Here is a 15,147-nt window from a genome sequence, read left to right as displayed (position 1 = left end):
ACAGAGGTCTTCCTGGATAGTTTAAATCATCACAAGATTACTTATTCTGCCTAATTTAAAAGGAATACTATTAAAATAGCTGCTATACCTTCCTAGTTAGGAAATAATGAGAAGAGTAAAAGTCTGTATGCATTGAGTACAGGCATAGTTCTTTCCCAAGTATTTTCCAATCATGGTAGTTGAACCCTAAGCTGCCACAGTTAGAGATTGGGTTCCCTGTATCAGTTAGCTTTTATTTCACTATAATAAAAAGCTGGAATCGTCAAGCAAATAAAGAGAAGTGGTTTACATAACTCATAGTTTTGAAAGTTCAAGTCCAATATTGCATGCAACAATTGGCTTCATACCTGATGAGCAGTTAGTAGCAGAGCAGGTGTGAACGAAGGATCACATGGGAAGTCAGGAAGCAGAGTGAACTGGGGCCCAAACTCAGCCTTCTATAGCAACTTACAACAATTACCTTCCACAGACTCTATGCTGTACTGCCACCTCGGGGACCAAGCCTTCGGGACCATTCAGCATCCAAACTGACGTGCAGCTTAGAATGCTGAGCTTGTGCTTCTAGACCTCATTTCCTATTTAGATGAAAAGTGAGTGATTTAACGCAAGGCAGAAGCCAAAGCAAATACTCAAAGGGCAGATGTACCCCAATCCTACAGAGCACCAAGTTCAGACGGCAACAGAAAACGGAGGCTACCAGCGGAGCGCTCTAGGAATGACACTTCAGCTTATTAGCTTTGCAATACTTTGAAAAATTACATATATGTGCTAACATGATAAAATGCATTTCATTATAAACAAAGACTACTCAATACTTAATTACCATTCAATTGAAGAGAAACAGAAGTACAGCTTTTGCAAAACCGATTTGTAAAACAATTTTTTTGGAAACAGTTATCATGAATGAAGTAAATAGATTAATTTAAAAATATATGTGCTTGCTGTAGCTACTTTAGAAGGAAAGAGCTAGAAAACAGACAGGAAAGAAGTACAAAAGCTGGCAGGAAAACAAGGAGCAACCAGCATGTAATAAAATATTTGCTATATATAATTCACAGATAAATCAGGCAATTGTGCTTTATTACTCAAAAAGAGTAATCCCTTCATTTGGTCACTTACTGTCTAAACTAAAATTTTTTTTAACACCTTCAACACTTTTTTAGACCTCTAACTTTAAAACAAAAAGACAACCCAATAACTGTTCTTATGCTGTGTGAAAGGATTTTCCCCCTCTAAAATCGAGAAGCTACTTACTTTCTGGCAAAACCATCTGCTAAGATTTCCAACTGGAAATGGCATTTTACGTGAGAACAGGTTGAAGTCATGAATCACTTGGTAACTCATTAGAGTGACTAGCATTGAAAGATCCCTTAGGAATTTAGGGAAGCGGTAGTTAAGCAATTAATGAAGTTATTTAAAATCCTGATATGGTTGAGCCTGCTTTGAAGACTGCTAGGGATTAATATTTATTTAATAGATTGCCAGTTTCATGCCAAAAAGAAATGTGACAGAAGTCACCCTAGTTAAATGTTAAAAAGGTACCCCATTTGAAGCATGTTTTATGGCAGTGTTTGACACCAGTACAGTCTACATTATATCACCATACAAAAGCCATCGTTCTCAAGCTGAAATTACCATTGCTGTTGTTTTTGATTCAAAAAATTGGCTCTAAATCCAGCATTTCTCTGCAGTGATTGATATTTCAGTGCTGCCATCCTGCACCAAGAGGGAACATGTCCGAGTATAATAACTCTCTGATGAGAAATAGGGTATTAAAATTGAGACCAGGGGACAAAATGGGGAAAATAGCATTGTAGTGATATTGTTTTGACTTGTCATTGATAGTTCCTTTTATTGTTTAATTTCTGAGGGTTTTTTTTTTTTTTTGCTAATTTGTATACTTGATTTATAATCTATTTTTTTCCCCAGTGGAAATATAAAAGGTGTGAGCCTGATGTTTGTTATGTAAATAGCCCTAGTCTCTGACATGAGGTGCTGAAAATATATTAAATGTTATGCAAAGATTTTGTTTCGAAGAATAATCATGCCTGAGTAAATTGACTGAATACTCCCAAAGACACTTTAGTAGCTTCCTTAAATGATATCAAGATGTATTTTCAAGGGACCAATGTGGTAGCTAACAGGTTAATCCCCTGACTTGCTGTGCCAGCACCCTATATGGGTGCTGGTTGTAGTCCTTGGAAACTCTGGTTCCAATTTAGCTCTCTGCTAATGGTTTGGGAAAGCAGCAGAGGCTGGCTCAGGTCCTTGGGTCACTGGGAGATGCAGAAGAAATTCCTGGCTCTTGGCTTCAGATCAGCTCAGTTTCAGCTATTGCAAGCCATCTGGGAAATGAACCAACAGATGGAGGATCTTTCCTTTTCTGTCCCTCCTTCCCTTGGTAAATCTGCCTTTCAAATAAAAAATAATTAAATCTTTAAAAAAAAGGAGTATTTTCATAAGTTATAACCTCAACCACTTTTCCAATATGTTTTCAAAGACTACTGTACTTAGTGAGTTTCACCATGAAGTCCAGGACTACAATTTCAGGAAACTTCCTAATTTATAAAACTGTGTTGCTTAATGTTTAAAGCACCTTCATCTCTGGGAGCCCACCATGGGGGGAGGGATGGAAGAGGGATGGAGGGATTCCCCCCCCCCCAAAAAAAGTACCACTTAAACATCTTATGTTCAATTGAAAAAAATAAATAAATAAATAAAAATGGGGGGAAAAAAAAGAAATAATAAATAAAAAAATATAAAATGTAGACAGAAGGCCCTTGTGGCCTCTAGGAGCCACTTTACATTGTGGCATGCAATTCCGCATCTAGGGGCATACATATCTGTTTTCATTGAAAACTGTGATGTTTAAAAATACAAATTATCGGGCCCCGCGCGGTGGCGCAGTGGTTAAGGTCCTCACCTTGCACGCCCGGGATCCCATATGGGCGCCGGTTCTAATCCAGGCAGCCCCGCTTCCCTTCCAGCTCCCTGCTTGTGGCCCGGGAAGGCAGTCGAGGATGGCCCAAAGCTTTGGGACCCTGCACCCACATGGGAGACCTGGAAGAGGCTCCTGGCTTTGGATTGGCATAGCACCGGCCGTTGGGCTCACTTGGGGAGTGAATCATCAGTCGGAAGACCTTCCTCTCTGTCTCTCCTCTCTGCATATCCACCTTTCCAATAAAAAAATAATAAAAATAAATCTTAAAAAAAATAAAAATACAAATTATGTATTTTCACATTTTTCAACACATGGATGTTTATTCTTTAGGTAAAAAAAATAAATAAATAAAGTACCTTCATCTCTGATAATATTGTGAGGCCTCTGAAAGTTCTGCTTTGCATTAAATGGCTATTAAAAGACCACATAGTAGTTTACACTGTGGAGGAAAGTACTAAATACATCCTCATTTATCCTCAGCATAGTATAAAAATGCATGGTACTATCATCGTTATAACATATACATTTTAATTACCACTAAATATAGAATGTTGGCCTCAATTTCTACCTCTAGGTTATTAAGAAAAAATGTGCTTCAACCAAGATGTCTCACTCCCAGACAACTCTTCTCTATGGAAACACATTGCTCTCCAAGAATGCATAACCTGCAATGGAGTTACGGTCAAGGCTGGTAAAGCTTCCGGTGTGCCACCTGTGACCTGAACTTGTAGCTTCCGTGTACTTCACTGACAAGAATTTAAAAGGAAAATACTAACAAAGCCCATAGCACATGATTTCAACTGTATCACGAGAGCCATCTCAGTGGAGCTGGGAATAAGGATTAAAGGATGATGGGCAGATGGCTAAGGATGGTGTGACATAAGGTCAACCAAGAATAATTAAACCACTTCCGGTATCACAACAATATCAGGAACTTAAAGTCCAAGTTCAGTGCTCTGTAAACTGTTACAGGTGAAAGAGTAGAACAGGCAAGCGTTAAGCTGCACAAAGTACATAGAAAAAGGAACTTAGTTATGACTTTCACAAAAGGAAGAATTTTATACTACAGCATCTGTTGATTGATTACCAACGAGGAACTCTCCATTTCATGGATGTCAAGCTGGTATTGCCTATTATTAAGTGGTAGAATCTGTTAGTTCATCCATGATAATTATTTTTCTCAAATGCTATTGGAAATGCTGCAAGAATGTGGCTATGTCACCCTTTTTGCCTATCACTTAACATCTCCTTCATTTAACAAAAGGCAAATTTCAGCCCTCATTTAACAAATGCAAAATCAAAATTACAGTCTTATCATCCTTGAAGGTAAAGTGTTTTATGTTTAGTTAAAATTTCATCTTAACATTAATATTAATGGGCTGGTACCATGAAATAATAGGCTAAGCCTCTGCCTGGGGTGCTGGCATCCCGAGGGATGACAGTTCGTGTCCCAGCTGCTCCACTTGTGATCCAGCTCCCTGCTTGTGGCTGGGAAAGCAGTGCAAGATGGATCAAGTTCTTGAGTACCTGTAATCAAAAGAACCCAAAGAAGCTCCTGGTTCCTGGTATTAGACTAGCTCAGCTCAACTGTTGTTGACATTTGGAGGTAAAATAGTGGCTGGAAGTTTCTCTTTGTATCTCTCCTTCTCCTGTGTAATTCTGCCATTCAAATAAAAATACAATGCATCTGTAGAAAAAAATAATATGTAAAAGTTCGGAATAGAAGTTCCACCAGCCAAGTTTGGAAGATTTGGATGTCTTCCTGGAAATTTTATCAATAAAACATAGAAGACAGTTGAACCATACCCAAGTGGAACATTTGAAAGTCAGGGTCTCTCACAAAGTTAGCTGCTTTTCCTCCATGGTTGTACCTCCTCTGAGCTCAGCAGCAGCTACCAGCTGTAATGTGGCCTATTTACAATATCACTTGATAAGCTTGCTCCAGGCTATTCTGCCATATTTGGTCTTTCTCAAACTGCTTAGTTGTCTCAGTGAGGTCACCATTTACACCTGAGTTTCTATCATTCTGGTTTTTTGTTTCTTGGTTTTTTAGCCTTTATCTTTCTGGTGCCTATCTCTTTACAGGCATTTCTAATGATAACCCACCTTATTCTCAGGCTGCTGTTTGCTCTTTCCTCTGTATACTGCTAGAAAGCACATCCTGGTCTTGTCCCTTTGTTCAACTACTGCTGTATATGCTTCGGAATCTTGCTAAATAAATCTCCTCATTACTGTACTCTTCCCAGTTACAAAAGCAAACACAAATCCTGTGTTCAGTACACCACATCTTCTTCCAGGACACACAGAAAGACCACGTTTTCCAGCCACTGGCATAGAACCATGTGACTGAATTCTGACAAGCAGGAGGATGAGTTGATATAACATATTATTTTGGATCCAAGACACTTGAGAGCCAGTACATCCGTTACCTTTCTCTTTCCATTTCTTGATGATTTAGAAACTTGCACCATCAAATCAAGAGAGCCTGGATCTTCCACTCAAAGGATTGAAAAAAGACAAGAGCACCGCTCAATGGAGTTTTCAGGAGTGAGAAGAACACACTCTTTTCAGGGCTTGCTTGCTTTGTAGCATTTGGATTATTTCCTCCTCTAAAGCTTTCCATTCATTTCCAGAGAACAAGCTGTTACACAGACGCTTAAGGTTATTCACGATCTGTTCTTAACCATGGCAAGCACTGAATTTAGCACATGTATCTCATTATTCACTATAACAACCTCATGATGGAAACTGAGGCTGCAAGATGTTAAATAATTGATAGCAGCCCATTGTGTGTGCCACAATGCCAGGGACTGACAGCAAAACCCACACTCTTGTTCAATAAGATTTGTTTTCCTATCTGTTTTGCAAGCTTTTCTACCTGCAGATGTTTCACAGACATATTTCTGTAATCCACTCATCTAGAGAATGCTGCAATGTCGGCTTTTCTTGAACTGTGGATTCAGTTAGAAACAGGTCCTTGAGTGTTTGGGGATGATTATAGATACTAAGCAAGCTCTTCCTGTTTAGAAAGTAGCCCACATTGTTACACCTATCTAAGGCCATAGAACACTCCAGAAAAGGAAGGCAGGTGAATGTCCCTTTCCTCTGCTACACACAGTTTTCTGTCACAGAAGCTTCTAGTACACAGCAGGAATTTAAGCAAGGGATCCTAAGGCTCTGAAAAGGGCATATCACTTAAGTGCTTTGAGAAACTATGTGGTCCCATGCCAAATGAGGTAAAATTCTTATTTTTTATCCATGTCTATGAGAAGTGGCACCACCCAACCCACTAAAGGCAACAAATATGAGACCCTTTCAATCTTGACTTTCAAATTTAAGTCAAGTTGCATCTATGAATGGCCCGCAGTGCCTCATGAAGAGCTGCAGTGATAGCAAAGGGCTGCTCCAGCTGTTCTGAAGAAGTGTTTGTGAGCGGCAGAAACAAAGCAGAAGCAAAAGCTCATCAACAGTCCTGGGCACAGACCTTGTGTTAAGAGTCTTAGGGTGGATTAAGTCATCTTATTTGGTTTATTTAAATATAAAGTCTCAACTGATAGCTAGACAACTTCGACTAGACATAAAGCTTTTTCTGTGTTTTGGCATAAGGACATGAAAAAGTTTTCAAATATGATATTCTTGTAACTTAAAAAAGAAGTAACTCCTACCATGCAACCCTATAGGATCATGTGTTAATGAAGAAGATGCTCTAATAATTAGGCCCAAAGCCCAGTGAATGTAACACCTTCCAATTAGCACTCCCCAGCATGAATACCGCCATTATAATTAAACAACAAAGACAAAAATGGATATCAATCCACATAATAGAAAATAATTGATGAAGTTGGAGGGCGTGATTATTTGCGATTACTTGACAGTCATGCACAGAAAGTAGAAGAACCACAGCTAGCGCTTAATCTCTGGCTACCTCTTTGAAGATAATGGAATTGGCTACCTACTGATGATTATTCATTAACAATTAATTCTTTCTCAGTGATCTGCCTCATTTTCAGCTTCTCACTACAAACATGCAATGGAATAATTACAAGTGGAAATGAAAAAGCAATTAGTGGCAGATAATGCCAACATCTGATTAAAAAACAGTAGAACAGATTAGCAGTTTCATAATGCAAGTCTGCTGCCTTCAGCAGGGAGGTGTAAGTCACCCAGTCCTGCCGTGCTTCAAGCTGTGCTTTTTCATTTATTGCATCCTCTCCATCATGGTTGGCCACGTGAAATGTACTATTATACTGTAGAGGTCAATAGATTATCGTAAATACTTTCTAAAAATTAAGTATTATTTCACATGTTATATGATCCTACAAGATGAAATTCTAAAGGGCACCATTCTGTAATGAGCTAACTAAAACATAGATGTGCCTTTTTCGGGGATTCACAGAAAAATATTATCTACTCACTATAGTTTCAATCTAATTCTTGTTTTGTTAGTGTCTTTCAAAGATAAAAAGCATCACTACATTAAGGCATTTTTTTCTTCTATGGCTGCTCTGGTCTCACATGTGGATTCCTGCTTTAAACTGTGAGAAACATAAATTGTCAGTTGATGGATTATTTCCAACATTGTCATGGTTCAAAATGTCTCTGGTTTCTGTATAACCACTCTGTCAACAGAAGATTTATAATTTTCCTGTCTTCAATGCTTAGCAGGAAAAAGTACCACAATTGATGGAAAAGCACATGGGGAATATGAGAACCTTCACCTTTGAAGAGAAAGAGTCACATCCATTTAAATAACTTTGGGAAACATATTGGTGTGAAGATCTGATATGATTTTGTCATAGAACTTGACATGGTATAAAACACAGATAAGGTTATGGAACAGAGCTGTTTCAAGAAATTGGATTTCTTGAAGAAGTACACTTAACTAGCAGAATCATTTGTTTATGTATTTATCATATGCACAGAGGTCAAAATAATAAAGCACAAATGAACATAAACCAGGAAATACTGCTACTCAGCTTAAATGTACCAATATGGTAGTCGTTCAAATCAGTTAAACATACATTCCAATTTTTTGTTCATTATGGCTTTTTCAATTTTGAATATCACTGCTGGAAATAACAAAATAGTACTGAACCTGTTTAATGCACCTAAGACTATCTAGGGACATTGCTACCCCAGCTATCCCAGCTAGATATCCAGGCTGTCCTACCCCTCAATTAGCTGGCAGAGAAACTACATGCAATGAAATAAATGGAATAAAATAGAAACATTGTTACATTTGTCATATTTGCAGGATACAAAAGAGCAAGCCATAAAGGATAAGCAAGGGCATTGGTGACTGGAAATACTTCATAAACAAATACTGCATGAGTTTGGCTTTGTAAAATGAATAGCCAAGGTTTGTGTACAAGAACCACAGAACATATAAAGAAAGGTACAGACATAGGAAACACCTGGAATGTTTGCAGACTGTGGGCAATTAATACAGTTGGGAAGTAGGGTATCCAAGAGATGGCTGGATAAAGGGCTTGAGTTCACCTGCAGACAGGGTTGACCGTACTGAATTTATGCATGAGAACTTTATAAAGCAAAAGCCCTTTCAGGTCCTTCAGCATCTATCTACCAAGATATAATTTTTATATTTTGGAAGAGTTCAGAGCTCACAAATCACAAACACAGGATAAAAAGTTCTTCATGAAATCAGAGGATCTTATGAAACATGATTGCAAATCTTTTAGCCATAATGTTGATAATGATCATAATACCTTGGACTTGAGTAAATGAAAAAATTCTATTACATAAATTGAAAAATATCTCTAAAAAAATAAGACTTAAATCTTTTATAAATTAGTCACTTTGAGAAGCAAAGTCTAACAATGTCTCACTACCTATGTGAGCATGATAAAAACTGCATCACTTCTGCATGCCTTCGTTTTCTCACGGATTATTTGTATCTATTCAGGACCTTAACTATATGACTGACATTAGGCAATAGATTAATAACCAATCAACCCTAAGGAAATCTGATTAAAGCTGCATAGAGCAAAGAGGGCATTAGGTGCAATGAAATACTATAATTCTTAACAGAATGATGGGTTGTGAATGTAAATATTAAGTCATATTTTAGTAAACCCACAAAGGTGCTAACAGACAGGAAGGGTGAGATGTGAGATGAAAACAGACCTTGGAACAGAGAGAGAGTCCCCAAATATGGGATATTCTCTCTCTGAAGTGAGTCAGCAGCATGCTTTAACTACTAGACTTATGAGAAGAGAAACATGTGACCCATTAAACTCTAAAGACGGCTCTTGTGGCTTTTTGTGTGGAGGGTCCAACTGACACCATGAAGTTCTTCCCAAATCATAAAGCAAGCCTGTAATCTGCAGAAGTGAAAGAGTAAGACAGGTGATCAAAGGAACTTGATCCAACTTGAAAATGCTTTCTGTCTCAAGCCAATACTCATCAGAGGTGGCTGCTACAAAAAGAGGAAATGTGTGTTTTTCTTCTTCTTCTTCTTCTTTTACCTGTTTCCTTTGGTCCTTTTCTCATTTTTACATTGTAGAGACCTCTAGGTGGTTTGAGTAATCTCTACATTGATGACTCCCATACTCATAAAAGTAGCAATGAGAACTGTACTTGTAAGTCCTACCTCCCTAACAGCCTGTCCACCTGACGTCTCGTGAGCCTACCAAGTCACCAGGTTTCAAATTCAACTCTTGTTTCCAATTGTTCCCTGTGTGTTGCTTACCCCAATTTCCAGAGTTGTTGTGAACTCTCCTTTTATCATTTGCATCTAATCTATCCACAAATATACTGTTTACCTTAGAAAGTGGTAGAACCTGATTACATAAAATGTCTGTTATTGCTACTGTTACAAGCTTTGTACAAGCCTCTGTCACCTATCACCCAAGCCTTGGTATCAGGTCGCTAAATGATCTATGTATTCAGTTCTTGCTGCAGTTTCTGTTGACAAAGAATTCCGATTCTAATGTCTCACTCATAGTTTATTCAGCCTCCTTTCAACCACACAGAAGGCCAAGATAACTTTGGTTTTTAGCTTTGGCCTGGCCTGGCAGTGGGGCCTGTGGCCATCTAAGGGACACACCAGCAGATGGTATACCCCTTTCTCTCTATGTATCCTCTTCACAACCCCCATGATTTTGATTTTCAATTAAAATAAATGACTAAAACAGAATTTAGTTATTGAAACAGGTCTTGAATTTTTTTTCACATTTGTGGAGATGTCCAGAAGTCAGTGGCCAGTATAGATCTGGGTTTGGGGGGAAGGAGAGTCATAGAGATGAAGAGATACATTTTTGGAATCCTTTTGCATGTGGTGTTATTTCAAATTCTTGTTCCAGAGAGAGGAGATAAGGGACCTGGGGCCAGGCTTTGAGGAATGGTAACACAGAAAGGTCTGGTGGAAGAGGACAGCCTAGCAGAGGGAACTTCAAAGCAGCTCCCAATGGAAGCAGAAACATCAGGCGTTATCTTGCAGAAACCTGGGGGGCGGGGGGTGAAAAGTAGCTGACATCATCAGTTCTTTCTAGAATTTCAGAAGTGAGAAAGACATGAAACTGCTGTAGGAGAGAGAAGTTTAATTAGAGAAGAAGGTTACTTTTCTGGGAGCATTTGAACACACTAAAAATGATAAGGACTGTCCATTTGAAAGGGAGAGTAATACTAAGCAACAAAGGAAGCAAGAGAAAAGAAATAAAAAAACAGAAGAGTAAAAAAATCACTTCATTTTCCTGAGAAGGAAGGATGCATTGTTAATTCTCGGTAAGAGTAAGTCTCACTAAAGTCTTAAAAAATAAATATGTATATAAGAGTGCTGTGGCTAGCATGGTGGCTCAATCCTCTGCCCATTGCACCAGCATCTCAGTGGGTGCTGGTTTGAGTATGGCTACTCCACTTCTGATCCAGGTCCCTGAAAATGGCCTGTGAAGGCAGTGGAACATAGCCCAAGGCCTTGGGCCCCTGCAACAATTTATAAGACTTGGAAAATGTCCTGACTTCCAGCTTCAGACTGGCCCAATTCTGGCCATTGCCGCCATCTGGGGAATGAATCAGCAGATGGTAGCAATCTCCCTCTCTCCCTCTCCTTTTCTCTCTTTCTGTCTCTCATATCTGACATTCAAGTAAAATAAATCTTAAAAAAAAAATGAACTGCTGACACATCTAAAAGTTTATATCTTGAAATACATAAGACAAAGAAGAAATCTCAAATAAATTTGAAAAAATAAAGGACAATCAGCAATAAAATTAAAGGATATAAGTAAACTTATATTTCTTTTAAATATTAAATATTTATATACCACCAACACATAAATCTTTACTACACACACATAGATATATATATAAAGATATTTAATAGACGAGTGCAATTTTTTAAGAAGCTCATGGCAGACAAAAAAAATTGTTGGATAAATATATGCCTAAAAGATTCAAGCAAAAATAGAGTACAGAAAACTATATTTAATATAATGAAAAAGAGTTCATGTAAATATTCTAAATAGAATGAAAGTTTTATTGGGCTTGCTATGTTGTACATCAGATAAAGCCCTTGCCTGCAAGGCCAGCATCCCATATGAGTACCATATCATGTCCTGGCTGCCCCACTTCAGAACCAACTTTCTGCCAATAACTTTCTGCCATACACAGTGGAAGTTCGCCCCAGTATTTGGGCCCATGATACCCATGTGGAACACTTGAAAAAGCTTCTGGCTCCTTGCTTTGGCCTGAATTAGTCCTGACCATTGTAAATATCTAGTTGGGTAAACCAGCATATGGAACGTAACCTCTGTCTCTGTCTGTCTCTCTCTTTCTCTCTCTGTCTGTCTTTCCCTATTCTGTCTATTTCTTCCTTTGCAATTCAAACAGTTTTTTTTAAGTCTTTAACTTGCTAAAAAGATGGCTACAATCTATGAAGAGCTTATAATTGAAATAACTATGTTATATATATTATACTGAAAAATCTAGCAAATATTTATGAAACAAAACTGTAAAAGAGACCAAGAGGAAGAGAACTATTTGGAGATAGCTATAGCACTTTGAAAAAAAATCAGCCAAAATTATTAAGGATACAGAGGACCTGAACAATATCATTTAGCCATATAAAAAGCTCTACATCATAGAGAGGGGATTTGCCACTTTCCAATTACCTATGAAAAGGAAAATTTTGACCACATATGATAACTCACACAGTCTTTATGTATTTTCTAATATAGTTATAAAACAGGATCCATGCAGCAAACAACTTTAGCTCAACAAGCTTTTGCAAGAATACTTTGGCATAATTTATATTAACACATATATGTCAAGAATATTTGCTTGCACAAAGTAATGAACACTGGGGTCTCATCCGTTCACCAGTCATTTTCCTTTGCCAAATACACATGGAGATGTTTACAAAGTGGATATCCATAATTTTCATAATATTTTCAATAACTTTTCTGATGAGCTTTTAATAAGATCATTCAGAACAACAAATAAGACCAGGCCACAGCAATCAGAATCTATGTCCCATACATATATATTTTAAACCACCTATAAGGATCATGTTTTTAATCAACATGGAATAAAACTGGAAAGTTGCTTTCCTTAGAATTATATACTGAGGTTATTCAAAAGAAAAAAATATATCACCCAATATGTTGATTTGCATAGCCAATCCAAATTATATATTTGGATACACTGTGTTGGTTAGCCACCACACACATGACATTTTTCTTAAAGTTACTGCCTGCAACAGTAACCGTTTGTAATCAGTGTTGATAGTTACTCAAAGCTGAGAAAAAGGAGGGAATTCAATTTATTGCCGTAAATGTGGTTGGCAGTTTCTACAGCTTCATTGTGTTCTTTGCTTAAATTTTTAGAAACATCTCCGGCGATAGCTTCTCCCATGCATGCCACAGATGCAGATCTTGCTTCCTGTGCAACAGCTTGAATACATGGAACAAGGATTCTCATTGGATGCCACTGCGTTCGCACCATCTGTGCTGAAGCCATTGGATTGTCTGCATGCTAGTCTTCTTCTCAAAGTTGTCAGTAATTTTATAATCTCTTCTGCCATTGTTAGATTTAACAGAGATTAACCAAGTAATGTGTCTTGTGTTTCTCATTCAGTTGTTTTGTGAATAACATTAGCGTATCAAGTGAGTTGCTAATGTCAGGGGAGTCATGTTCATATCTCCAGTGAATACTTTTTACTTCATTGTACCGATGATAATAAAATAAAAATTGCTCTACAGTTTGGTCATTTCTGCCGCGGTTTGACAGATTGTTGAATTGGACAGATATTCCTTCGAATTTTTTCATATTGTCTTTTTCCATTATCATTGTTTGTTAACTGATTTGGTAAGTGTCCCACAGTTAGCTGAGCAACTTTAATCTTAGCAGTTAAGACCGACATCATAAACAAGAATTCTTCAAACACTGCAATTTCACATCCTGCTCTTCTCTAAATATTTTTCTAATGCGTGTTTGAAGCATTCTTCATATTGTAACCTTTGCACATTCTAATTGTGATACTTGAAATAAAATGCTTTCTTATTAAAGCACAAAATGTCCTCACACTAATAAACCTTACACTCATGAACAATCCACCAAAATTCAAATTTTAAATAATTTTTACTATATTCATATATTTTCTACTTTCTTTTAAGCTGCTGCTTTTATGTCAGTAACAGATGGTTTCACGTGATCTGTCAATTTGATCTCTCAATTATTCTGAAAACTTACGGCTGATTTCCTCACAATCACCATTACACCCACATTTCCAGCAGTGGTTTTAGTATTATGCTTAAAGGACTTGTTTAAAAGCAGGAACTGGGCAACAATGGGTTCAACTAAAAGAAATCCAAGCCTAAACCATTCCAAATACAGTTTTAGTTTTCATGCTAAAATGGTTAACTTTTAAAATAGACAAACAAGGGGCTAGTGTGGTGGCACACAGGCTAAACTTCTGCCTACTGCACCAGGTTCCCATATAAGTGCCAGCTGCTTTCTGGGCTGCTCTGCTTCCCATGCAGCTCCCTGCCTGTGGCCTGGGAAAGCAGCAGAAGATGGCCAAAGCCTTCGGAGCCTGCATCTGTGTAGACGACTGGAAGGTATTGGCTCCTGATTTGCATCAGCTCAGCTCCAGCTATTGTAACCATTTGGGGAGTGAACCAGCAGATGAAGATCTCGCTCTGTTCTCTCTCTATAACAATGTCTTTCCAACAAAAATTTAAAAAAAAACCTTAAAAATATTAAAACAGACAAGCAAATTGTTTTAAAACTTATCCATCCCATAATATCTTAAAGTCCACAATAGTCATATCATAATATTAAGTATGATTTAAAATTATAAAATAGCTATTTTTCACAAATAAAAAGCCTATAGTTGTTAAAGTCACACTTTTCTGTAGCAGAATTTCATCTTTAGTACTAACCACAGATCATACAGCAAGTTACATAACTACTCTAAACTTTGGTTCTTTCACCTGTGGAAAAAATAACATTAATGCTTTTATCAAAAGATTATTATTGTGAATGTTAAATAAAAGAAGGACTCCCAGTGAAATTATTAAATATATTTTGGCAATAAGATGCTGGATTTTCTCCCATTGTCTACACCTTTGTATGGTGTACACCTACAGTATCAGGATACATTTAAATAGCAGAACAATGGACTTGTGACTGCTTTTGAAGGACTATGCTATTGTAATAATACAGGGAAAAATCAGTGAGGAAATGAGAGGAGTATGGGGAAATCCTCAAGTCTAGGAAACTGTATCATAAAAAATAAGATACAGTTAAAAATGAAATTTTTCATGTACAATGCCTGAAGGAAACAAATTTTTAATAAATTTTGACTAGTATAATGATATAACTAGATTAATTTATAGGTTTGCTGTGTGAATAAGCAGCAGAGAAGTCAGAGAGAAAAAGCAGCAAGTCTGGCTGTGCTCAAAGTGTTTTCTAGCCTAAGGAGTTCATGGCTAAAATGGAACTTCTGATTGTTAAGATTCTTCAGTTTTATTTGCATAAATAGCTACATAATTTTCTGGACATGCAAAAAATGATGCTGATAGCTTGTATTTATTCAACATCAGCTCAATAAGCTGCTTTATATTTATTACCTAAATTAATTCCTACAATATTCCTGTAACATCATTACTCTTCCAATTTAAAGACAAGCTGAAGATGAGATAATTATATTACTTATAATGACCCAGCTAGAAGTGAGAGAATCATGATCC

This window comes from Ochotona curzoniae, unplaced genomic scaffold, assembly GCF_017591425.1.
Source record: "Ochotona curzoniae isolate NIBS_2020 unplaced genomic scaffold, NIBS_Ocur_1.0 contig_2210, whole genome shotgun sequence".
Taxonomy (NCBI): Eukaryota; Metazoa; Chordata; class Mammalia; order Lagomorpha; family Ochotonidae; genus Ochotona; species Ochotona curzoniae.
Note: the sequence above shows the minus strand (reverse complement) of the source record.